General features: G+C 45.3%; 1 protein-coding gene and 1 long non-coding RNA gene across 4 annotated transcripts in view; one reads left to right on the plus strand and one right to left on the minus strand.

Annotated features, from left to right (window-relative positions):
- LOC123379638 overlaps positions 1-6,431 on the plus strand; it is a 44,983-nt gene extending 38,552 nt beyond the window's left edge. The window contains exon 4 of the long non-coding RNA XR_006584350.1: positions 3,173-6,431. This is a non-coding gene — a long non-coding RNA (uncharacterized LOC123379638). The remainder of the gene's footprint in view (positions 1-3,172) is intronic.
- KANK4 (KN motif and ankyrin repeat domains 4) overlaps positions 1-26,812 on the minus strand; it is a 72,651-nt gene that overhangs the window by 40,427 nt on the left and 5,412 nt on the right. The gene's annotated exons all lie outside the window — the stretch shown is intronic.

Below are 26,812 nucleotides of genomic sequence, written 5' to 3' on the forward strand. Positions count from 1 at the left end.
ACTCCAAGCTTCTTACCAGATTAAAAAAGATGGCAGAGGGGCACCTGTGTGGCTCAGTCGGTTAAGCGTCCGAGTCTTGATTTTGGTTCAGGTCATGATCTCATGGTTTGTGAGATTGAGCCCCACATCAGGCTCTGTGCTGACAGTGTGCATACAGAGCCTGCTTGGGATTCTCTATTCCTCTCTCTCTGCCCCTCCCCTGCTCACATGTGCACTCTCTCTCTCTCGAAATAAATGTTAAGAAAAAAAAAAAAACCTTTAAAAAGAAGGCAGACTGAGGGAAGGAAATACTAGGCCCCCAGCAGTGCCACTGCTTGGCTCAGATGCCAGGACAGAAGACCCACAGGAAAAGACACATACTCCGAATCTAGTTTCTTCTTCTTCAGACCTCTTTCTGGAGACAAGGAGCCCTTTCATTTCTCTGGCCTCCACGTGAGATGCTGGGACAGACACTGTGCTGACCGCCATGTCTCTAAGAGGAGGAGAGATTCTTGTCTTTTATGCCTTTCTAACTTGCCCACTTTGCTCATTTCACTCCAGAGTCAAGCAGGGAGGTGAGCAGAACCAGGGTCGTTACCCTCCATTGTCTAGATGAGGACACAAAGCTCATTCCCCAGGTTACAAAGCTAACAAAAGGCAAAGCCTCGATTCAAACCCAGATTTTCTGTCTCGCAGTCTAACAGCCTGATGGAAGCTTCAATGCTGGTTCTGTCCACGCAGAGGGTGACTTCGCATTTAGGGAAGGTCTTCATGGGAAAGCCCCACAACTCTCTAGGGGGTTGTGCTTCTTTGGGGAGGCCCCCCTCCAGGGCCTCTGGGCCATGGGATACCGGCATGCCCCCACCCCTATGCCTCACCCAGACATAGGTCTTAAGATCAGTAGCCAACTTTATGTTCCCACCAAGCCATCCAGAGAATCCCCCACACCAAACACATTTATCCACAAGAACTTTTCTGGCAAGAATCATTTGGCTGAGGGGAGACTGACTCCTCTTGCAGGTTAGAAACATCCAACTTCTATGGCCTAGGTCCTGTCTGCCCCATGATGGGAAAAGAGTGGACTCTCCACGTGAGGCAAGATGGACATGTAGGCAAAAAGAAAAGGAGATGAAACTATCTTAAGAATGTGCCTTTTATCTAAGAAGTCCCTTAGGCTTTTGCACTTTGCTCAGGAAGGTCAGCTACTTGGCAGCCTGTGTGATGACAGGGGCCGAGTTGGAGCATACTGGTTAGGTACACATGCTGCTGAAACAGAGCCTCTCTGAGCACGTGGGTTCTGACCACGGCCACTCTGATGGAACACAACTTAAACGGATGGAGAAAGAAATCATGCCCGTGAGACCTGCGGGTGCAGCTGTCCAGGGGGAATCAGCGGTTGTAAAGACTGACCCTTTAAAGCGGAGGAGAATTTCTCAGGAAGGGAACAGTGCCAATTTCGAGGAGAGAGGAGTCTTCACTAACCAGTGAGAAACGTTCCCTAGGGAAAATGGAAGGCATCGGGGCCACAGGGAAAAGACCCTCCCGGAATGCTCTCAGTCCTTCACCCAAACGCACTATAAAATCAAGACACCAAGAGACAAATGAGGAAAAGGCACGAGCAGGCAATTCAGAAAAGAAGAAGTACTCACGGCTAATAATTCGAAAGATGTTTAACCACATGAATTAAAAAGGAGCAAGATAACATCAAAATGCCATACTCTTTGTTTACCCTACACTGTGCCAGGCACCGTAGGTCCATTCCAGACACCATCCAATTTAATTTTCACAATAACCCTATAAGGTGGTACTGTTATTTCCATTGTCTGAGGCTCAGGGCAGTTCGTTGCCCAGGTACCAAGACTATCTGCACCAAGATTCAAATTCAGTTTATGCACCGCTGTTAACCATGGTATGACAACGACTTACAAGTTAGGGGAAAAAACTGGTTTTTTTTGTTTTTGTTTTTGTTTTTTTTCAATATATGAAATTTATTGTCAAATTGGTTTCCATACAACACTCAGTGCTCATCCCAAAAGGTGCCCTCCTCAATACCCATCACCCACCCTCCCCTCCCTCCCACCCCCCATCAACCCTCAGTTTGTTCTCAGTTTTTAAGAGTCTCTTATGCTTTGGCTCTCTCCCACTGTAACCTCTTTTTTTTTTTTTTCCCTTCCCCTCCCCCCTGGGTTTCTGTTAAGTTTCTCAGGATCACATAAGAGTGAAAACATATGGTATCTGTCTTTCTCTGTATGGCTTATTTCACTTAGCATCACACTCTCCAGTTCCATCCACGTTGCTACAAAGGGCCATATTTCGTTCTTTCTCATTGCCACGTAGTACTCCATTGTGTATATAAACCACAATTTCTTTATCCATTCATCAGTTGATGGACATTTAGGCTCTTTCCACAATTTGGCTATTGTTGAGAGTGCTGCTATAAACATTGGGGTACAAGTGCCCCTATGCATCAGTACTCCTGTATCCCTTGGGTAAATTCCTAGCAGTGCTATTGCTGGGTCATAGGGTAGGGAAAAAACTGTTTTTAAAGAAAGATCGTCGGGGTGGTGGTGCAGTTGGCTGAGTGTCTGACTCTTGATCACGGCTCAGGTCTGATCTCACGGTTTTGTGAGTTTGAGCCCCACTTCGGGCTCTGCGCTGATGGTGTGAGGCCTGCTTGAGATTCTGTCTCTCCTTCTCTCTGCCGCTCCCCAGCTTGTGCTCTCTCTCTCTCCAAAAAAATAAATAAACTTTAAAAAAATTTTAAAAAGAAAGAGCGTCAGTGTTGGTAAGCATGTGATGAGAAGGGGACACGCCTCCCTGGAAGATGGCAGCAGTCGGGGCAGCTGCAACCACACAGGAGCCGCGCCTCCAACACCTGCCGGCATCTCCCGCTACGCTGTCCACCTGTTCCATGGCGCTGGCTTAGTGTGTGCACACGCACAGCAACATCCAAAGCAAATACAGCCAGATAAAACGATGAAGTAAGAAGTTGAAAGTGACATGAGATTTCTTTTCGTGGTATAAAAAAAAATCACTATTATGATATATTCTTAGAAAATAAAAAAAATCATTTGTGGGGAAAAAAGGGGGGAAACCATCATTATCCTACCATCTCGATAAAAACTAGTTTCATGTCCAACTACTTTGCATATCCTAACATAATTTTATTTTAATATTTATTTATTTTTGAAAGAGACAGAAGGCGAGCAGGGGAGGTGTGGAGAGAGACGAGAGACACAGAATCCAAAGCAGGCTCCAGGCTCTGAGCGGTCAGCACAGAGCCCAAGGCAGGGCTCGAACTCAGGAACCAGGAGATCATGACCTGAGCTGAAGTTGGATGCTTAACCCACTGAACTACCCGGCACCCTGTGTATCGTAACATAATAAAAAAGCAAGTTCTATGGTGGTTAAGAGTCTGGGCTCCAAGTCAAGAAGCCATGGCTAGAATCCCAGGTCCGCCACTCCCTGTGTAACCTTGAACGCATGGCTTAACCTCTCTGTGCCTTAGCTGCCTCACTTGTAAAAAAAGGAATAGTAATATACCCTACATGTCATGGAGGATTAAAGATGATGATATAGGTCAACCACTTAGAACACAGACTGGTATACAGTCTGTGTTCAACTTATAGTAAATATGTTAGCTATTAACATAATAGTATAAATTCAAGTGTGAATTCAATTTTATATTTAAAATTCTATCACCTAACCGTTTAAAAAATACAGTCATACTTGTTTTATAATGATTACTGTAAATGGCTGTGCAAGATTCCCTTGACTTAGGCCTTATTTTCCAAACTCACTCCCTCCTGGAGGTCATTTCATGTCATCTTTAGCTCTCTCGTCGGTGCTTCCAGATCAGGCAGCCTGACAGGCAGGCCTCAGGGCAGGTCTCCAGGAAGACCCCAATTCCAGGTGGCTGGAACCCAGTTGACACATATGATGATGAATGGTTAAGAGCACAGGCTTTGAGGTAAGACAGACCAGGTTTAAATCCTGGCTATGTGACCTTGAGCAAATTTTCCTATTCAGCTCAGTCCATGGTTGTGAGGACCGTGTGAGATACGTATGTAAAGTGCTTGTACCAATGCTCTGTATATAATAAACAATCAATAAATGTTAGCTAGGATTACTTTGTAAACCCACAATGTTTTAAGTGAGGGAAGGGCACAGATTGTGTTTGATTTATTAATCACCCTATTCCTAACAGTGGATATGATAGGAACTCAAGTAACACGCGAATAAATGGATGGATCATAGAAACTGTCAGAGCTGGAAAGGATTTTTCTTAAACAGCTTTATTTGTTATGTAATCTACATACCGTATAATTTACTCATATACATTGGGCAATTCAACAATTGTAGTATACTCAGAATTATGCAAACATTGCCACAACCTGATTTTTAAAATTGTGCTAAAATACACTTTGTATGCTAATATACATAAGGTAAAATTTACCATTTTAACCATTTGCAAATGTAGAATTCAATGGCGTCAAATACATTCACAATGTTCTGTCACCATCACCACTATGCCCCCAATTTTTTATCTCCATCATAAACTCTGTAACCCACTAAACAATAACTCCCCACTCCCTCTTGCCCTGGTAACATCTACTTTCTGTCTCTATGAATTTGCCTATTCTAGGTACCTCATATATATGGGATCATACAATATTTGTCCTTCTGTGTCTGGTTTCTTTCACTTAGCATGTTTCCAGGGTCCATCCAAGGTTTAGCATATATCAAAATTTCATTTCTTTTTATGGTTGAATATTATTCCATTGTATATAGGTAGCATATTTTGTGTATCCGTTCTTCCATCAACTGACACTTGGGTTGCTTCCATCTTTTGGCTGTTGTGAATAATGCTTCTATGAACACTGGTATACAAATGTATGTTTAAGTCCCTGCTTTCCTGTAAGAATGAAACTGCTGGGTCATATGGTAATTCTATTTTTAATATTTTGAAGAACCACCAAACTGTTTTCTAAGGAAGCTGCACCATTTTACATTCCTACCAACAATGCATAAAGGTTCCAATTTCTCCATATCTTCACCAACATTTGTGGGGTTTTTTTTTGTTTTCCATTAAAAAAAAAAGTTATTACAGCCATCCTAGTAAGTGTAGTAGGTGTGACGTGTTATTTCCTTGTGGTTTTGGTTTTCATTTCCCTACTGACGATGATTGTTGAGCATCTTTTTTATGTGCTTCTTGGCCATTAGTATACCTTCTTTACAGAAATGTCTATTCAAGTCCTTTGCCCATTTTGAATTGGCAAAATTGTTTTTTGTCGTTGTTGAGTGGTAAAAGTTCTTTCTGGATATTAACAACTTATCAACTATGTGATTTGCATGTATTTTCTCCCATTCTGTAGGGTGTCTTTTTGCTTTCTTGATATTGTCCTTTGATGTACAAAGGTTATTGATTTTGAGGAAGTCGGATTTGTCTATATTTTCTGTGCTTTGGTATCATACCCATGAAATTGTTGCCAAATTCACTGTCATGAAGATTTTCCTCAATGTTTTCTTCTACAAGTTTTAGTTTTAGCTTTTAAGTTTAGGACTTTGATCTACTTCGAGGTCATTTTTCTTTGTGGTTTAAGATTAAGGTCTGGCTTTATTCTTTTACTTATGAACATTCAGTTTTCCTAGCACCAGTTGTTGAAAAGACCACAATCTCATTTTAGAACATTTTCATCACCCCAAAAAGAAAAGAAACCCCATACGTGGGATTTCATTTTTATAAGGAGCTAGAAACATAAGTGAGTTATTGAGAGTTAATAAGCCTTGGCATTCATAAACAAAAATTAGTTCACTACAAGACTTTCCCGAGAACATTAATTCTCTGTTCCACAAAGAAGTGTGACCTCCAGCCATCACAGAATAGCACTGCCAAACTCCCATGTATGCACACAGGCCAACAGCTGAAATTCCCGCAATTCTCAGGAGGGTGCTTTGTTGTTAATACAGAAGATATTTGTTGCTTTTTTGGGCTAGCCAGCACTTTGTGAACACCCTTCCTATGCTTGGGTTATTTCCTTCCTTAAGAGTCGCACCTCCCCAAGGCTGCAACCAGAATTTGCAGTGCCAGACTCCTTTATAGTTAGGACTCAGTCATGGGACCTGCGCTCAGCAGGTAGAGAGGCATGGAGGCCAGACCTCAGGTTGGAAGAAAGTGCCCTGGAAAAGGAAGGGCTGCAGGCAAGTGATTCTGGAGAGTGTGGTGGAGTGACTCAACATCTTTTAATACATTCCTCTTCTACATAAGCTCTCCATAAGCCTGGTTCTGTTGTTTGTTTGCAACTATGACCCTTGACTGCTACAATGCAGCGTCAGCATTGGTTTGGGTTTTAATTGCTTTCTTTTCTGTTAATTTATATTGCTTGTAGATTGCTTTCTGGAGTTTCTTTTTTGTTTGTTTGGGGTTTTTTTTCAAATGTTTATTTTGAGAGAGAGGGAGACAGAGTGTGGGTGAGGGGCAGAGAGAGAGGGAGAGAGAGAATCCCAAGCAGGCTCCACACTGTCAGTGCAGAGAGCTGACATGGGCTCTCTGGAGAGAGAGTTGGAACCCATGAACCATGAGATCGTGACCTGGGTTGAAATCAAGAGTCGGATGCTTAACCGACAGAGGCACCCAAACCCTACTTTCTGGAGTTTCAGTTGATTGTTTTGTCCTGAGTATTTGCTGCATGACCATGTTGATTACGTTTCTCTTCCCCTTTCATCCTTTGTTATTACAGATTCTTTCCCATTGGAAAGTAGGAGCCAGTGGGCTCAGTGAGCCACAGGGTTTTTTGCTTAGCCAGGTTGGGCCACAGTCAAAAGAGCTTGGGAACCACCACTTGGAGTAAACCAAGGAATTCAACCTCACCTCCTCCCTCCCGGGTCACCTCAGTGAAAGTGTCTCCAGGGTAGGCACAGACACACCCTCCAGCACCCACCCTCTCTGGGCGGCCCCCACTCTCAGCATCATTGTCCCTGGTCAGAATCCAGCGGAAACCTTCACAGACTTCTGCCTGGCTGCAGAACATGGGTCGCAGGTGCAGACACTTTAGGGCTTGCGTGGGCTGTGGCATCTGCCTTCTGGGTTGGGAGGAAGATTTATCTTGGCACAGCCTGCACATTCAAGAAAGTCAGTTAAACCAAACTGAGCCTGATAAGTAATCTCCAGACACCTGGGTGGAACCAGTGATGTTTCCAGATTTTTCAGGCAAGTTGAAAGACTTTTTATTATTTCCCAAGACCCCGCCTGCCCCTCTAGCAGGCACAGTGTAAGGAAAAGCAGGCGTATGTGATGGGGGTCAGACAAGGATGAGCATCCAGCCTCAGTGGCATACAGCTGGATAAAGGTTGGGCATCATCAGACATGAACCAGAGAGAGGCAATGACAGAAACTTCTATCATCTTCAACTTGTCCTTGAAGAAGATGGGATTTATTGCCAGTGCATCATCAGTGGTACAAAGAAAGGTCATATACTGTTCTGGTTTGGGTTTTGTTTTGTTTTGTTTTGTTTTAATGTGCATAAAGTCAGTAAAAAAAGGTGTGTCCAAAATTCACATCCCATATTTGTTATCACCCCACTGCAGCTCAAAGATGAAACAAAATGGTTGGGCATTTGGAGCACAGCACAGGCAGACTTGTTCATTAACTCTAACAACAAACACAATAAAGATCCAGCTCAATTATGGGGCCTTTTTTAAGGCAAGGTCCCTCTTTCATGCTTCTAGGTCTGCTTTAGGGCGCCTAGGGCCTTGCAGATGGCAGGTGCTAAATCCCTCCTGCTGATCGTCTACAGCTGGGAGCAGAGAAACAAAAAGGACCTGGGACATCATCTTCATTTACCAATGAGGAAACAGGGTCATTGACTTGTCCACACCACACAGCAGGGTGAAGGTCAGATTCTATTTTCTAGACTCCTGATCGAGTGCTTTCCTTTATAAACCTCATGCCGAAGGCAGTGGTCTGCAGTGTGGTATTGGAGGCTATCAAATGAATGGTTTCTTTAAAAACGATGTGTCGGGGCGCCTGGGTGGCGCAGTCGGTTAAGCGTCCGACTTCAGCCAGGTCACGATCTCGCGGTCCGTGAGTTCGAGCCCCGCGTCGGGTTCTGGGCTGATGGCTCAGAGCCTGGAGCCTGTTTCCGATTCTGTGTCTCCCTCTCTCTCTGCCCCTCCCCCGTTCATGCTCTGTCTCTCTCTGTCCCAAAAATAAATAAACGTTGAAAAAAAAACAAAAAACAAAAAACGATGTGGCTGGCGGTCCCCAGTTTAAACATGGGATAATGGCATTATTGTGGTGAAGAGTGCCAGAGAGCAGGTGCTAAATCCTATTGGTGACCTTTGCTTGCAGCCTCTGGCTACAGGAAAAGTATGATGCTTAATGACAGAGCAGTCACCAACACCTATTAAGCACTTCCTCTGAATGAGTCCTCTACTCGTCCACACTCAGCACTGGAACAGCACTGTCATGACTTCCCCATAAACCCGGTAAAGATGGCCACCTCATGGCTCAGCCTCAGCTCAATGGTTGTGTTCAATGAAACAACAGTTAAGCAGGAAAAAATGAATTGGAGGCAGTCCAAACCTTCACTGCAGTCTCTAGAGAAAACACCAAAGAGGAAGTGCATTCTTAGCACAAGACAAAGTCTTAAAATTTTCCTTTCCTGTCTCTCCTATTCTCATTATCTACTTCCAGCAAAGCAACTGCTCCAGCAGCCGGGTGCTCTGTTTCCCATCATCTCATACCTGAACTCTTCCACCTGGCTCATCAGCTCATTCACCTCCCTCACCTCTGGGCTCTACTTACCCATCCTCTGCCAGTCTCTCTCTCCCCTCATCACCAGGAATCCCAATATTGGCTCCATTTGTCCAGTGCCTTCTCATCACTGGGTGACCCCAATCTGTATAATTGGGGCAAGAGCCAAGAAAACTATGCCAGAAATTTTCTTAGAAGGGAATTACTTGAAGTCTCCACAGGCAAAGAAGTTTTGAATACTCACATGCTTATATGTTTTAGTTCCTGTCCCACCCATTTTACAGATTAGAAAACTGAGGCATCGTCATTATCATGAATAATTATACTGTTATTATTATAAATAATAACTGTTATTAGTCAGACATTATCTGATATTGTACAAATGATCACTTATTTAATTTCACATTGACCATACGACATAGGTGCTCTTATATCCTTTTCACAGATGACGGGTTCAGGGCACAAAGCTAGTAAATGGCAGCCCTGGAACTCAGATTGAAGTGTGTCTGACCAAGCTCTTGATCACAGTGTTCTCTGGCTTAAAGACTCTAGTTCTGTGACTATCTACGAAACAAGTTGCCAGTCGTGCTTAAATACAAAAGGAAGGAACCAGATAGAAAGATTTAGGCAAGTGAAAGAATCTTAGCATTAAATTGCATCACCAGCCATGCTCCTTAAGTATCACATGATTATGAAAATATAAACAACATTATTTGGCATGCAGTAGGTCTATAAATAAGATAAATTTGTTTGCAAAGGAATAAGCTGGGAAATGCAGTGACTTTCTAATTAACTTAAAATTATTTAATCAATACAACACACTTACTCTTCAAATAATCTTTGAAAGCTCTGAAGAGTCTTGAGGTGTTTAATTGCTTTTTAACCAGATAGCAATGGTCAAGTTACACCAATACAAGTTTCAGAGCAAATGCTCTTTGCAGATCTAGCCTTCTGTCAAAATTTATATTAGAAACACATATTGTCAGGCCAGATACAAGGGTTTTAAGTTACAAATTAAATTTGCTTCTCTGTTCTTCACCTAGGCATGGTGAAGGGAGGGGGTGGGGTGGGGCACTGCAGTGGCTGATGCAGGAATCCATGGGTCCTGCCTGGTATAACTTGGGGGAGAGATGCACCTCCCTGCCAGTGGGCCAGTTTCCCCCAAAGTAGCGGGATGCTACCATCGGTGACTGAGGACCCAGTCCAGCCCAGATTTCCCCTAACGGCTCCAGCAGCTATAAATCACAAGCCATCTGGCGCTAAGGCCTGAGCCAGCAGTTTGCCAGGATCCCACTCAAATCCACTGTACCTACTCAGAGGGACCCCTGAAGTAAAAATAATAAATAGGAATGGAACAAACAGTAGATACAAAATCAGAACCGCTGGGGCAGGAATCTCTGTTTTAGCAAGCCCTCCAGGTGATTTTTATGTGTGCTAGAGTTGAGAAGTCCTGACCTACCCTACTTTAAAAAACATTTTGTGAACTATAGTTCAGTGCATCTCAAGCTGGATTGTGCATATACACCTCCTGCAGATCTCGTCCAAGGCAGATGCTGATTCAGTAGGTGTGGGGGGGGGCCTGAGAATCTGCATTTCCAACAACTTCTCAGGAGATGCTGATGAGGCTGGTTCCAGAACCAAGAAGCCAGGCACATGATGGGTGTCTGTGGTTGAGAAGGGATGGGAGTGGGGGAGTCCAACAGACCTTGGCACGATCCCCAGCTCCCATGCTTATAAAGCTTTGTGACCTTGGCCATGTCACTCTACCTCTTTGAGCCACTTTCCTTGAGCTTTGAAAGGGTATAAAATAGTACCATCTACTTTATAAGGCTGTTCAGATGGCAACATGCCTATACCTAACAGAGCACTTGGCATGTAGAAAACACTCAAACAGAAGCTGTGGTTGCTGTTATTTCTGAGGGAAGGAAGCAACTAGTAAGTGCTCAATAATTGTTCTTTGTTATTATTTATCGAGAGTCGCCTATGGTATTCTAGGCAGTGTGTCAAGTGGTACTCTACTGTCTTTTCCTTTTCCCAAAGACTCTGTGTATCTGTGTACAACGTCAGGTATTATTTGTTCTGGTTTGCAGACTGGGAAGCCAAAGCCCAGATAGCTTAGTAACTTGGTCCAAGTCACAAAGAAAGTGAATGGCAGAGCTAGGGTTGAATGTGGGTCTTCCTGCCTAAGTTTCTAACTGCCCAGACTGAGGCATGGCTCTGTCCACACTTGTCTGCAAGGGCTGAGTCAAGGGAAGGGTGGCAGGCTGTAACTTAGGTCTCGGCAAGGAGGTACAATACAGGTCCGGTTGCAGAGGCAGAGAACAGGCACGGGCAAATGGAGTCCTTGAAGTTGGAATGCCGACCAGCAGAGGGGACATCAGGGCTGACAGGAGGAGTGGGGCCATGTTCCACAAGGATATGGGCACATAGCAATCAGGAATAGAATCTAAAAGGGATGAGAAGGGATGCCTCAGTCGCTCATTCGGTTGACCATCCGACTCTTGATTTCGGCTCAGGTCATGATCTAGAGTTGTGGGATCAAGCCCTGAGTTGGGCTCAGCACTGAGCATACAGCCTGCTTAAGATTCTCTCTCTCTTTCTCTCTCTCTCTCTCTCTCTCTCTCTCCCCCCTCTCCCCCTCTGCCTTTGCCCCTCCCCCCTGCTCATGCTCTCTCTCCAAATAAAAATTAATTAATTAATTAATTAATTAATTAGAAGGACAAGGATTGGCTCCCTGGTACCTCGTACAGACTGACCCATGGCAGTGCTCCTTAAAGATACAGTAATTGAATGAATGAACCGATGGAGTAACAGATTCATTAATATTTTCAAAGCAGCAACTGATTTGAAATTGGTGGGCAGGATGTGTTGGAGTGGGAGAGAAATTTTCACTTCTGGACTTTCCTTCTTTAAAAAGAGAGCAGTTTAAAATAGAAGAACAACAGGAATATTTCCCTTGGAGCCCAGCCAGACCACACAATGCCTCCTTTTCTTCCCAGACCAGAAGGCATTTGGGGCCCAGCCCCTCAGCGGGTGTGTGCAGCACGGAGCCTGCCCAGCATACTTACCCACTTGTGCTCTGGAGCCCAGAACCTCCTGCCTGCCAAGCCCAACACAAATGCCTCCTTCACCACAGCCCTCTGCCATGTGTGGTTTCCACCGCTGTTTCTAAAATCCCCCCTCCAGGGCCAAAGTGAGGCCCTTTTGGCTGAGTCTCCTCACTACTGTGTGGAGACAAGAGACAGTGATGCTTTCTCAATCATCCTGCTTCTCGGGGCCCCAAGGCATGAAATGAAAGAGCCCAGAAGCTTGAGGGAAGTAAGGGGAGCCTTTCCTGTTCAAAGATCAGCCTCTGCAGATGGTGTTCAGTCAGCCAATAATGAGAAATCATTGTTCAGGCACAGGGCTAGGTTCTGGGGATTCACAAGTGGATAAGACAGGGAATAAAGATCCCTTAAGGAACTCACATTCCAAAATGGGAGGCAGAGTGCAGCACCTGGGTGGCTCAGTCGGCTAAGCGTCTGACTTTGGCTCAGGTCATGGTCTCGTAGTTTGTGAGTTCGAGCCCCGTGTGGGGCTGTGTGCTGACAGCTCAGAGCCTGGAGCCTGCTTCAGATTCTCTGCCTCCCTCTCTCTCTGCCCCTCTCCCGCTCATGCTTTGTCTCTCTCTGTCTCTCAAAAATAAGTAAACATTAAAGAAATTAAAAAATAAATAAATAAAGGCAGAGACCTAAACAAGGCCATACAGTGTCACAGAGGCGGGCGAAGGCATTACGAAGGACCGCAACAGCATTGCAGCCATGGTATTTGAGCTGGGCTTTGAAGGATGAATAAAAGCTCGCCGGGCAGACGGAGGAAGCAGCTTTCTAACTCAGACATGAAAGTATGTGTGATGGGCTTGGGGAATGGCCAGCAAACCAGGCCCAGATTGCAGGGCGGGGGCAGAGGATGGGAAGGGCGAGGCTGGAGGTCAGCTCAGTTTATTCCGTAGAGAGTAGGAAACCAGCAAAGGTTCTACAGCAGGGCAGGAACCAGATGAAAGCTGAGTGTTGGATAGAACTCCGACTGCAGTGAGTGAGGCGGGGGAGGTGTACGTGGCTGGGGGTAGTGTCCCCAGAGCCTGGCCGTTAGTGGACAATAAGTATTTACAGAACGAACAAATAATTTCGAGAGGGAAGAATATAGCAGTTCTGACAAGAGGTCTGGCCAGACGTAATGCTTTTCACTAACTGCTCGTTTTATGCATTTTTTTCTTTTAAAAGAGCAAAAGCTTTTCTTCTCCTTTATTGAACCATCACAAATGTATATAATCTGAGATTGGAGGCATAATTATATAATGTCTTACATTGTTGGCAGTTTCCTGAATGTTTGCTTTGTCTCCCATAATAACTCTGTCATCTCCTTGACAGCCAGGGCAATGCTTCTTATGGTCTGTGTGCATTGCCCAGCAATACCTCTCATGTGCTGAGCACACAGTAGGCCCCGGTAGGCAGAACCGTGAAGCTGATTCATGGAGCCTAAGAGTCAGACAGGCTTTGTAATTAACTGGTTCAACTCTCTCATTGTACAGATGAGGAGACTGAGACCCAGAGGAAGGGAAACACATGTCCTACCTGAAAATACGTTCACAGTCCTACTTCTGGGCCCTTGCGTTTCACAGCAGGGACTTGGGCTCAGTTAAGCCTTTCAGGAGCGAATACCAAGGGTCAAGAACAGACTCTGAAATCAACCAGCCATGAGTTTGGGTAGCGGTAGGGCAAATAGAACACCAACACACAACCGATATAGGCACAAGAGAAATGTGTTCATGTACGTGCATAGTATTCAGCTTCAGTGCTTACTCAGTGCTTACAGCCTGATACTAGAACTGCTAGGGGACAGCATGAAGATTAGAGTGTGGACTTGGAGGAAGGTGGGTCCGAGTTCAAATCCCAGCTCTGCCGCTTACCCGTTTTGTGTTTGGCAAGTTCCCTAAACCCCCCAGCCATGGTGTCCACACACGTGTAAAACGGGAAAAATACAATTTCCTCCTTACCAGGTTATACAGATTCACTGGGGTGAAGTATATAAAATGTCTATCACAGTGGCTGCAGTAGGAGTTGAAAGGGATTGAGTGAGAGAGAAAGAAGGAAAGAAAACAGCAGGACTTGGCAACCTGTGGGATCCATTGGTTATTCACCCTTTGTTTGCTGAACACTTACTCCATTCAAGCAGTGGATCAGGAAGGAGAGGGAGGGGTCAGCTGCCCCAGCCTTTCAAACCTGGGTAACTAGAGTGGTAGGGACAACCAGTGAGTTAGAAAGATCAGGAGGGAAAAAAGATTTGGGAATAAGGGAACGGGCGTTCATCCTTGGGCATGCCGAGTGCCTGACTAGGGGTTCACCCACAGAGAGGGGTTCACCCGGAGAGTGTGGCCCAGCAGATAGTGGAAAAGGTGGGCCCGGGACAGGGGAGAGACCCAAAGATTAAAGGTGCAGATTCATGTGGGTACTGGGGGTGGGAAGCAAGAGCTAGCAGAGGAGGAGTGTAAGGGAAACTCCTGAAGAAAGTCACATTTGGGAAGCCGACGAGAAAGAAAAACCAGGGTGGCGTGTGGCCCAGAAATCCAAAGTGGGTAAATCTTGAGGAAACCAGTGAGCTCGGGCTCAGTTTCAGAGGAGTGAGGGAAGATGCCAAGGGTTGACAAGATGGTAGAAGCTGCAGGTGGGGCTCTGCTTTGATGCTTCAGTGGAATCCCGGAGAGAAACGGACAACAGCTCATAGGAGGGGTAAGGTGAGCTCGCAGGAAGGTGAGCATGCCTGCAGGCCAAGGGGGAGAAGCCAAGGTGACGGATGGACAGAGATGCAAGGAAGAGAAGGGGCATAAAAACCGATGCGTATCCAGGCACTGCTAACACAAGCAGCAGAGTTAAATGCCACCTTCCCCGCAACCATAGCAGTGAGGCGATTTTATTAGTCATATTGTGCAATGAAGAAAGTGGGCCCAGAGAGGCTAAGTAACTCCCCCAAGTTAGCAGTAGGAGGAGCTGAGATTCGAAGCCAGAAGTTCTGGCTCCAGAGTCCACAGCCAGTTTGAAGGAGAGTGTTTCTGGAGGCGGGAAGGGAAGGTTGTTAAGGCTGCGCTCTGGCAAGGGAGAGGACAGCAAAGATGGGGACAAATCATGAGGTGGGGGGCAGGGAGAGTTCAAGCCACAGGACCTCCACCTTCCCAGGAAGGCAGGAAACAGATCGAGTGCTAGGAGGGAGAGCCTACGAATGGATTGGAGGCCAGAGGACAGCAGACGAGGTTTACAGCAGTAAATGGGGAGACTGGATGAGACACAACGGAGATAAACATGAAGGAGGCCAAGCAGCCGCAGAGGTTAAAGGGCATGGATTTAAAATGAATCCATCAGTTGCAAGGCAAGATCAGAGAAAGGGGACAGTAAAGTTTAATCCAGGGTTGGGGTTTACACAAGTAAGAGGTGTTAAGGGGAGACTATAGGAAGGAAGGGAGGACATGGCATGGGTATAGTCCAGAGCTGGAAGGGGAAGGAGAGGCGTGAAAAAAGACAAGTAGGTAGCAGGAAGGGGATGTGTTCAAAGAGGAGGTTTGAATCTCCCCTTGTACTGAGAAGGGCTGACTTTCCCCTCTGGCAAGAGGCACCCCCATGAAGGGCAGGCACAGGTCACAGCCTTCCTATCAGACATACCTTCCTATCCACATACCTGGCTTCAGGAATTTTCCCGCAGCTGAATAAATAAAAGTAAGTCCAGAGAAAAAGTCCTAATCAAAACCTGAATGCATCAGCTTGAGATTTCAATGTTACTCAGCACTGAAAAAAGGATTTTTAAAATCCATTGTGAAGGGGCACCTGGGTGGCTCAGTTGGTTAAATGTCCAACTTCGCCTCAGGTCATGATCTCATGGTTCATGGGTTTGAGCCCCACATTGGGCTCTGCACCATGAGCGCAGAATCTGCTTCAGATCCTCTGTCCCCCTCTCTGCCCCTCTCCCTCTCCCTCTCTCTCAAAAATAAATAAAAACATTAAAAATAAATGAATAAAAATCCACTGTGAAAAGTTGTAATTCACACTCCCCTTCCCCCAATTCCATCCAAAGAATGCAAGAGGTAAGCAGGGTTTGCTTTTTCTCAGTGATGTAGTGGGCTCTATCACCCAGTATCCAATAAGCTGTGCCAAGCACATTTGCATTGTATTTAACTCTCATCTTAACCTTTGAAGAAAGGAATTGTTATCCCCATTTTATAGAGGAGTAAACAGAGGCTCATCACAGACTCTCTTTACATATGCATAGAAGTGATGTAATGACCTTCAATATTCAAGATAGAGTATTAGGAGAAAAACAGCAGAATAGTATGTAAAACCTCATTTTTATTAAAAAAAATTCCTATCCAGGGGCACCTGAGTGGCTCAGTCAGTTAAGCTCCAACTCTTGATTACGGTTCCAGAGATTGAGCCCCGAGTCAGGCTCTGCACTGACAGCAGGAGGGAAGCTGCTTGGGATTCTCTCTCTCCCTCTCTCTCTGCCCCTCGCCTGCTCTCGCGCCTGTGCACGTGCACTCACTTTCACTCTCTCTCAAAAAAAACTTTTAAAGAAGTGTCATCAGGGTGCCTGGGTGGCTCAGTTGGTTGAGTGTCCAACCAGCTCAGGTCATGATCTTGCAGTTCACAGGTTCAAGCCCCATGTCGGGCTCTGTGCTGACAGCTCAGAGCCTGGAGCCTGCTCCAGATTCTGTGTCTCCCTCTGTTTCTGCTCTTCCCCCATTCACGTGTGTGTGTGTGTGTGTGTGTGTGTGTGTGTGTGTGTGTCTCAAAAATAAACATTAAAAGAAATTTGTTTTAATAAAAAAGTTTCTATCTAGAGGCACCTGGGTGGCTCAGTCAGTTAAGCCTCCAACTCTGGGTTTCACCTCGGGTCATGATCTCACGTTGAGTGAGTTCGAGCCCTGTGTCAGGCTCTGTGTTCACAGTGTGGAGCCTGCTTGGGATTATGTCTCTGCCCCTCCCTCACACATGCTTTCTCTCTCTCAAAGTAAATAAATAAATAGGGGTGCCTGGGAGGCTCAGTCGGTTAAGCATCCAACTCTGGATTTCTGCTCAGATCTTGATCTCACAGTTTGTGAGTTCGAGCCCCACATCAAGCTCCATGCTGACAATGTGGGGCCTGTTTGGGATTTTCTCTCCTCCTCTTTCTCCCTGTCCCCAACTCAAGCTCAAGCTCTCTCTCAAAATAAATAAATAAACTTAAAAAAAAGTTTCTATCCAGATTATATATATATGAATTTATACCTACATCTAATAAGGATATAGTTATAACTCATATAGGTGTAGTGCTAAGTCTAAAACAATACACTCCAAACTGTCCCATAAACCCCAACCACCAATTCTTATCAATTCAGAGTTTTCCCTTTCATGTGTTTCTATATTATTTTAGATGTTTGCCACTCATTGGCATGGTTTTTTAAATAATTTTTAATAAAAAATTTTTCCAATAAGGTTTATTGAACCTTTCAAATTGCAAAAGACCACCCACTCACACACACACACCCACACTCTAAAGATTATTTTTTAAATGGGAAAGGGAAAACTGGTCAGCGACATGCAGAAGAATGAACCTGGACCACTTTCTTACACCATACACAAAAATAAACTCAAAATGGATGAAAGACCTAAATGTAAGACAGGAAGCCACCAAAATCCTTGAGAAGAAAGCAGGCAAAAACTTCTTTGATCTTGGCTGCAGCAACTTCTTACTCAACACATCTCCAGAGGCAAGGGAAACAAAAGCAAAAATGAACTACTGGGACCTCATCGAAATTAAAAGCTTCTGCACAGCGAAGGTAACAATCAGCAAAACTAAAAGGTAACCAAGAGAATGGGAGAAGATATTTGCAAATGACATCAGATAAAGGGTTAGTATCCAAAATCTATAAAGAGCTTATTAAATTCAACACCCAAAAAACAAATAATCCAGTGAAGAAATGGGCAAAAGACATGAATAGACACTTCTCCAGAGAAGATATCCAGATGGCCAACCGACACATGAAAAAATACTCCACATCACTCATCATCAGGAAAATACAAATCACAACCACAATGAGATACCACCTTACACCTGTCAGAATGGCTAAATAATTCAGGCAACAACAGATGTTGGTGAAGATGCAGAGAAAGAGGATCTCTTTTGCATTGTTGGTGGCAATGCAAGTTGGTGCAGCCACTCTGGAAAACAGTATGAAGGTTCCTCAAAAAACTAAAAATAGAACTACCCTACAACCCAGCAATTGCACTACTAGTCATTTATCCACAGGATACAGGTGAGCTGTTTTGAAGGGACACATGTACCCCCATGTTTATAGCAGCACTATCAACAATAGCCGAAGTATAGAAAGAGCCCAAATGTCCATCGATGGATGAATGGATAAAGAAGATGTGGTATATATATATATATATATATATATATATATATATATATATATACACACACACACACACACACACACACACACACAATGGAGTATTACTCAGCAATCAAAAAGAATGAAATCCTGCCATTTGTAACTACATGGATGGAACTGGAGGGTATTATGCTAAGTGAAATGAGAGAAAGTCAAAAATCATATGACTTCACTCATATAAGGACTTTAGAGACAAAACAGAGGAACATAAGGGAAGGGCAACAAAAAGAATATAAAAACAGGGAGGGGGACAAAACAGAAGAGACTCATAAATACGGAGAACAAACGGAGGGTTACGGGAGGGGTTGTGGGAGGGGGGATGGGGATAAATGGGTAAGGGGCACTAAGGAATCTACTCCTGAAATCATTGTTGCACTATATGCTAACTAATTTGGATGTAAATTTTAAAAAATAAAAAATAAGGGGCACCTGGGTGGCTCAGTCAGTTAAGCGTCCAACTTCAGCTCAGGTCATGATCTCACAGTCTGTGAGTTCGAGCTCTGTGTTGGGCTCTGTGCTGACAGCTCAAAGCCTGGAGCCTGCTTCAGATTCTGTGTCTCCCTCTCTCTCTGCTCATGCTCTGTCTCTCTCTGTCTCAAAAATAAATAAGAAAAAAATAAAATAAAATAAATTTAATTTAAATAAATAAAATGGGAAATTTTTTCTTTTCCATTAGTTTATCAATTAAAAAACACACAAACACCTTGTCCTTCAAGAGTCCAATTTTTTTTTTAAGCTTAAAACGTTAATAAAGTAAGGTAGTAATGTCTTACAATGCAATAAATACTCGCCAAAGACAGGTGTTTGGTCCTTCCAGCAAAGACACCAGTTGCCATGGCTGAGTGAAGTGGTCAAAATGACTCACCGCAGGGCCCCAACATCTCCATCTTTTCAAGTGTCTGCTCCCATCTTTCACTTCTGAGAGTTTCCTTCCCAAGCCATCATGCATTAGGCTTCCCATTGCCCCCACCTAACCATTACTCCATAATTAAAGTTTTCCCGAGCAGTAGAATTCATTCCCTCATCTGATGAAGGAATACAAAGTTAAGGATTTAGAATTTTCTTTCTCTTCCCATGTAATTAATTAGCACTTCAGCAGGAGCTTTCTGAACACGCTGAATGAATTGGAGACTAAGTTGAATGGCAGAGGTACCAGGCAAGCTAGTTGGCTGGTGGGTTATCAATCTGCCACTGAGGGCAGCCATGATATCTGAATGTCCACCACTGACCTTCTTGGGTGGGGGGGGGGGGTGCTGCTATATGGGGATTAACTCACGGCTCATGTCACCAGTCCTGCCTTTTTCCAAAAGAAGCTGGAATGTGGATTTATGTAAAATCTGCTTTTTAAATGTTTACATAAATCTTCTTTCTTTTTGTAAACACTATGGAGGTCAAATAAAACCCACATGCAGGCCCAGTGCTGCCCATGTGCCCACTAGCTGGGCATTGATGTGACCTCGGCCCACCTTTCCAGGCTCGTCCCCAGCTCCTCTGCCCCTCACAACCTCACCCTGTGCCCGAGCACCTCTGTGCCTGGGTTTGCAACGCACCAACCTTTTAGATGCCCTTTCCTGAGTTCTCTACCAGTGTCTTTTCCATCCTTCAAGGATCTGCCTAAATGGTACCAGCTCTTCCTAATCCTAAATATTAATCTCAGTTAACATTGTCCATCGTCTAAGGCTTTCTTCCAAAAGCTACTTCCCTTCCACTGCATTTCCATTGATTTTGGCACTTTTCACATTCTGCCTCTCGTTGCCATTATTTCTGCATGTTTAAGTCTTTCTGGTAGATCATAAATTGGTAAAAAGGAAGGATGTTTTTGTGTGTGTGCCAGCTGTGACCTTGGTACTATTATCCTCATTTTACAGGACAGAAAACCAAAACTCAGTGACTAAGTGATCGCCCTGAGCTTCCCATATATACTGTCTCCCTGCCCATCTTCTACACCTCTGTCTGTTCCTGCTATCCAGAATCCTCCTCCTCCTTCCTTCTCCATCTGGTAACTCCTACTCAACCAAGACAGTTTTACCTACCAGCATCTTCCCTTCTCCACACACCAGTCTGGACTGGTCCCCCTGCTCCCCACACTTCTGTGCTCCCATAGCACCCTGTAAGAACATCTGTCAGAGCACTCATCAAATATAATTAGCTATCTGATTCTTTGTTTCTTCTGTTGGGACTATAAGCTCCCTTCCTAGCAGAGTGCCTGGTCCAGGGTAAGTGATCAGTACGTATTTGTTGGATGGCAGGAAGAGAGGGAAGGAATGAGGGAGGGAGAGAGGGAAGAAAAAGGGATGGAGGGAATAAGGGATAGTAATAGCCCACAGGTAATCAACAAACGTTAGGTATAATAAAGCGCATGGTTCCGAGCCCCACTTCTGGGCTGGAATTGATGCTGGCTCCTTTGCAGCCCAAAAGCAGATACATGGGAAAGCTTGAGTTATACCCCCTTCATACTCCCTCCCCACCAGAGTGGGGCCAGCAGGTGGCAGCTTGCTGCTTGGTGTCAAGGTCCCAGGAATCAGCATTCACCTCTGTTCTTTGCTCCTGGCTTCCAGCCTCAGGGAAAGTGATTTTCTGTATCAGTGAGTCTCTGCTTTGGAAGGATAACTTCCGTTATGACGGATGATGTTGGGGATCAGCCTTCCCCAGAGGCTGGCAGGAAAGCACACTGGAGAAGCTCACAGCGGGCCAGTGCAGGGAGGACAGACTACAATCCTCACTGCCCAGGGTAGACAAGGGAGAAAGGAGTATCTTCCTTCAGAGAACCCTGGAAGTGAGGCTTTCTGCTCTGTGGATTGCTAGAAAACTCCTGTGACACTGCCACTCAACACAGCCCCTCCTCGTTCACAGGCCAGGAGGCTGGGCCAGGATGTTCCTGCTCCTACACCCTCTCCCTGACCCAGGCCAAAGAGAACCATCTTGGTTTCAGGAGAAACTGCAGAGACTCTAGCCTGGGTTGACGTTTTCAAAAGCCTAACTGCCCTCTCAAAGGAGCAGTTTACAGCACCTACTGACAGCCACCGTGAGATCAGGGGGTTAAGGAAAACTCTGGTCTCGTCACCACCATTCCACCAAAGTCAAGCCGGGAGGGAGGCCAAGGACGCCATTCCTCCAGGGAATTCGGAACCTCCGAGTACAAGCCTAGAAGTCCGAAGATCTGGGGAAAGGTCACAGGATCCATCCTGTTCCAGAGCTGGGATAGCATTCCCAGGTCCCCTGAGACCTAGACTCCACATTCAAGCAGCTGGGGTGGAGGAGCAGGGTCCCCTTTGCTCCCCCTTCTCCTCCCTCTTTGTCTCCCATCTCACTTAGTGACCCACCCAGAACCTCCCCCCAACCCCCAGGTGCTTCCGATCCCTGTCTCTAGGATTACAGAATACCAGGCTCTCACTGAGTAGACCTGGCAGGCCTGGCATCCGCAGGTACTTTAGCTCAGTAAATTCTCAATGAACCAGTAAGATAGGATCTTTTACCCCATTTTAAAGACAAGAAGATAAAGTTCAAAGCCATTTTATAATTAGGGAAGAAAAAAAAAACCTTAAAAGGAGACCACATTACTTAAACAACAACACCAACAAAAAACCCAAAAACTGATAAGAACCAGGACTTAAACCAGAGAACTGACCAAATAATCTACTGCCTTAGGGGCGCCTGGGTGTCTCATTCGGCTGAGCATCCGACTTCAGCTCAGTTCATGATCTCATGGTTCGTGGGTTCAGGCCCCGTGTCCGGCTCTGTGCTGACAGCTCAGAGCCTGGAGCCTGCTTCAGATTCTGCGTCTCCCTTGCTCTCTGCCCCTCCCCCACTCGCGGTCTGTCTCTGTTTCTGTCTCTCTCTCAGAAATAAATAAAAACGTTCAAAAAGTTTTGTTAAAAAAAATAAATAATCTACTGCCTTAGAATGAAAGAAGAAGAAGAAAAAAAAAAGCTAATTTTATTGAGTACTTATCATGTGCCCAGTGCTTTAAGTGCACTATCTCATTTCATTCTTGGGGTAACCCTACAATGCAATTTCTTGTCATCCCCATTTTACAGATAAGAAACTGAGGGACAGGGCGGTGATATGAGTTAACAAAGGCCCAGGCCATTCCAGTCTTCCAGACTAGGCCACAGTGGTGAGTTAACAGGCTCACCCCTTCAGGGTAACATGCTAGCATTTTAACAATAGCTCTTTAGAGAAGACAAAGTAATCAAAGGAATGACTCCAATGCCAGGAATTTCAGGCCTCAGCCCTGCCAGTGGGCAGAATTCTCAGGGCAGGAGCCTTTTGGCAACACCAGGCATCACCCGAAGGCGGCCACCCACGGGCCTGGCTAACACGGGGCTCCATTCAGCAGCTGGCAAGGCCAAGGACTTGGGGGTAGAGTGAGAGAGAAGATTAGGTCAGAGAAGGCCAGCCCCAAAGCAGGCACAAGTGTGGGGCAAGGAAGAAAAAGCAGAAGGTAATTTCAGGTGCTCCACGGATGTCCCCTCACCCAAAAATAGTAGCCTGCTTAACAACGTGGAAGAGACACTCTCAGTGTTAGTGTGAGGGCCGGGCAGGAAGCTACTGCAGGAGGCCTGGGTTCTCACCCCAGGTCACTCCCTGTGCCACCAGGGCTTGACACCTGCCCTTGCTGGTCCTCATCTGTAAGACGAGGGGGGTGGTGTAGGTAACCAGGGAGGTTTCCCAGAGATAAGCTCTAGGTGATGGGACCTAGAACAAGTGCCAAGATTGGTCCTGAAAAGGGGATCGAAGGATACTGTTCATTTGCTTTTATCAGGGCTCTCCAGGCCAGACCAGACGCGGCCCAAGGGATGGGGAGAGGGAGCTTCTAGCTAGAGGGGACAGCCTCACAAGTACGACTCCTGAATTCTCCCCACAGGCCAGAGCTGACAGCTATAAGTAGTGATGCCTGCTGCCCATCGGCCAGGTTTGAGGGGTTCAAGGAAGCCCTCCCAGAGAAGCCCATGTGGCAAAGAGACAGGGACCATCATCACCCAGTGTAGAGGTTGGAGTCACCCAAATGGAAACAACTATCCAAAATGGTACTGAAGCACTAGAGGGCTCATGCCAATTTATGAAGAAGGCATCATTACCTCCTTTTCACAGATAGAAACTGAGGCTCGGCATGGTATTAGCCAGGTGTCAGAGCCAGTGTTAGAACCCGGTTCTGCTTGACCTCACAGCTTTTGCTCTCTATTTTTATCCTCACTGATGTAGCATGTGTGTCTGTGAGAGGAGCAAGGGTAAAGAGGGAAAGGGAGGAGGTGTGCACACAGAACAGGCAAAAGGCTGGAGAATACAATGGGAAAGACAAGCAAGGGCAGTAAGCACTTTCTTACTGAAACAAAATGGCAGCCATAGTTTTTCCAAACAGACTCTTCTGTGGTTGTATATAGTGGTTTTTGAGAGCACTGGGTTCTGAAATTAGCCAAATCTGGGCTGAGCTCCTGGCTCCACCGCTTAATCCCTCTGTGACCTAGAGTATGTATTTAACCTCTTAGAGCTTCAGTTTTCTCACTCAATACAATGGGAATAATAATAGTCACACCTTATCGGGTAGTTGGTAAAGACTGAAGAACTATATTTAAGGGGCTTGACATGGGTCAGGCACATATTAAACATTCAATAAAAGATAGCAAAAAACCAACCAGTATTCTAATGTACTCCAGTGGGCTCCCCTCTCTCCATGCTTCCTCCTCAAAATCGACATCTGGCCAGTCCCCCTACATCCTAACTCCCTCCTTCCTCCTGTCTGCTTCCTTTGCCTTCCCTCCCTTGCAGAACCCACTTCAAAGCCTCTTCCCCCAGTGCTCCTTCTCCTTCCTAAGGACTCTAGCTTGCATTTGATCAAGTGATTCATCAATTAGCCTATAAGCTCCTTAACCTCTCAAGAATACAACGGTCCATTCTGTGACTGTTTCAATGGACTTGTTTGCATGGGATGGACCAAGCAATCAACATATGAGCTGGTGGGTTTGTGGGCTGATAGGAATCATCTAACCAGTTGCCCATGTGTGCCTGCAATTTGTAAATTAACCTCTGGATACACATCAAAACCTTCTACCCAAACTGCAAATTATGTGCTCTTGCAAATATGCCAAACTAGTAAATGAAATTTACTACTGCCCAAGAATGCCTGGCACTAATTACACAGAGATAGATGAGTATATGAAAGATTATGGTTAGGGAGTGTGGGAAATTGGGAACTAAAGTTTACTGACTTCCTGTCAGAGAGTCTTTTTGCACCCCTTTAGCAGACTGATGAAGACAATGGACCCTTTCTCAGAACATTTTCAAATATTGAAAATAAAATGTACAGCTTGACTACAAAGAAACTCAATTATACTGACATATAATTATTAAAATTAAAAAATGACCCTCTCTCTCTGCCCGTCCCATGCTCATGCTCTGTGTCTCTCTGTTTCTCAATAATAAATAAACATTAAAAAAATTTTTTTAAAAAGGGGTGCCTGGGTGGCTCAGTCGTTGAGCGTCCGACTTCGGCTCAGGTCACCATCTCCCGGTTTGTGAGTTCGAGCCCTGCGTTGGGCTCTGTGCTGACAGCTCAGAGCCTGGAGCTTGTTTGGATTCTGTGTCTCCCTCTCTCTGCCTTCCCATGCTCATACTTTGTCTCTCTCTGCCTCTCAATAATAAATAAACGTTAAAAAATGTTTTTTAAATTAAAAAATGAATGTAATATAGTAACATACGTTCTTTATTAATGCATTAAATAACAAGCTTTAACACTGGGTGTAATAACGGCTGTAATTTCAAAGCTGCAACAGGCATAAATAATAGTTATCTGCAGCAGTTCAAATGTGATATGAAAAGATTGGTGATTTCTAGGGGCGCCTGGGTGGCTCAGTCGGTTAAGTGGCCGACTTCAGCTCAGGTCGTGATCTCACGGTTCATGGGTTTGAGCCCTGAATCAGGCCCTGTACTGACCGCCCAGAGCCTGGAGCCTGCTTCCATTCTGTGTCTCCCTCTCTCTGCCCCTCCCCCACTCACACTCTGTCTCTCTCTCAAAAATAAAACACTAAAAAAATTTTTTTTAAATAGAAAAGATTGGTGATTTCTATCGGTGACAACTTCCCAGGTACTGCAAATACACTATGGTTTGTTGCCTACAACCCACATAATCAAAGACAATGCCAAATAAAGATGTTATCTTTTTTCTCCCAACCACGTTTACAAACTGAATTCTACACATGAGCTCCTTGGGGCCGTTAATCCCAAGTTAAGAATGTTAGGTCCTTAGATCTCCGTGAGTCTTTGTACTTGGCATATCCTGGACTTCCAGCTCACCCTCACCTCTTTCTCCAGGAATCTCCACCCACAGGCCTTCCTGCCCCAAAAGGTCACGTTCTGTACACATGAGCCTCCTCTGATTGGGAGGACTGGGCCATCTGATTGGCCCAGAGAAGATGCCTGCCTCCATAGCAACCCGTGCCCAGGCTGGCCAGGGACCAGCCAAGACATGGCCCAGAAAGAGAGCCTCGGTGTTCTGAGAACTGAGCTCAGACAACAGGATCCTTCCTGGAACTTGTACTGAGTGACAAAGGAGAGGTCCCTCTGATAGTAGGCTGAGGGTGGGGTGGGCAGGTGCTGAGTGGAGCCCATGGCACCAGCTGTACTGGTGAAATAGCCTCGAACTCAGAACCTCCTCCACCCAGCCTCGAGGGTGCCTGGCTTCCATTCAGGACTGTTCTTAAATATCAGTGCTGCATTTGACAGCTCCCCTCCTATTCATTCGAATCAGCTTTAGGGAATCTCTGTTTTCTGTATCAGAAGAGCCAGTATGAACAACAGCATTTTAAAGATGAGAAAGTTCAAGTTCAGTAAACACGAGTCATATGCTCAGGCTCACAGGGCCAGCATGTGGTGAAGCCATTTCCCTTCTCTGACCCTCCTCCTTTTTTTTTTTTTTTTTTAAGGAGGAGGAGAAGAGGGGTGATAGCCTTCATTACTTATTTGTTTAAAATCCCATAAATGAGGGGCATCTGGGTGGCTCAGTCAGTTAAGTGTCCAACTTTGATCTCAAGGTTCATAAGTTCAAGCCCCACATCGGGCTCTGTGCTGACAGCTCAGAGCCTGGAGCCTGCTTCAGATTCTGTGTCTCCCTCTCTCTCTGTCCCTCCCCCACTTGCACATGCACTCTGTCTCTCAAAATAAATAAATAAACTTAAAAAAAGAAATAAATAAAATCACACAAATGATACACAAAACCAATCTCTTAAAAAACTTAAATATTACTAAACATTAAAAAAAGGGGGGGGGGGAGCACCTGGGTGGCTCAGTCGGTTAAGCATCTGACTTTAGCTCAGGTCCTCAGGTCATGATCTCTCAATTTGTGGGTTTGAGCCCCGCATCTCGCTGTCTGCTGTCAGCACAGAGCCCCCTTCAGGTCCTCTGTTCCCCTCTCTCTCTGCCCCTCCTCTGCTTGTGCTCTGTCTCCCTCAAAAATAAAACATTAAAAAAAATAAAACTTAAACATTACTGATAAAATGACCCCACCTCCCCACACACTCAGTATGGTGCCTAATAATAAAGACCCTGACCATATTAGGTTGTTTTCACCCAAGTTGACATTCCTGTCTTCTAAACCCTTCCCCAAGAGCAGGATGGCTACA

Source organism: Felis catus, chromosome C1, assembly GCF_018350175.1.
Source record: "Felis catus isolate Fca126 chromosome C1, F.catus_Fca126_mat1.0, whole genome shotgun sequence".
Taxonomy (NCBI): Eukaryota; Metazoa; Chordata; class Mammalia; order Carnivora; family Felidae; genus Felis; species Felis catus.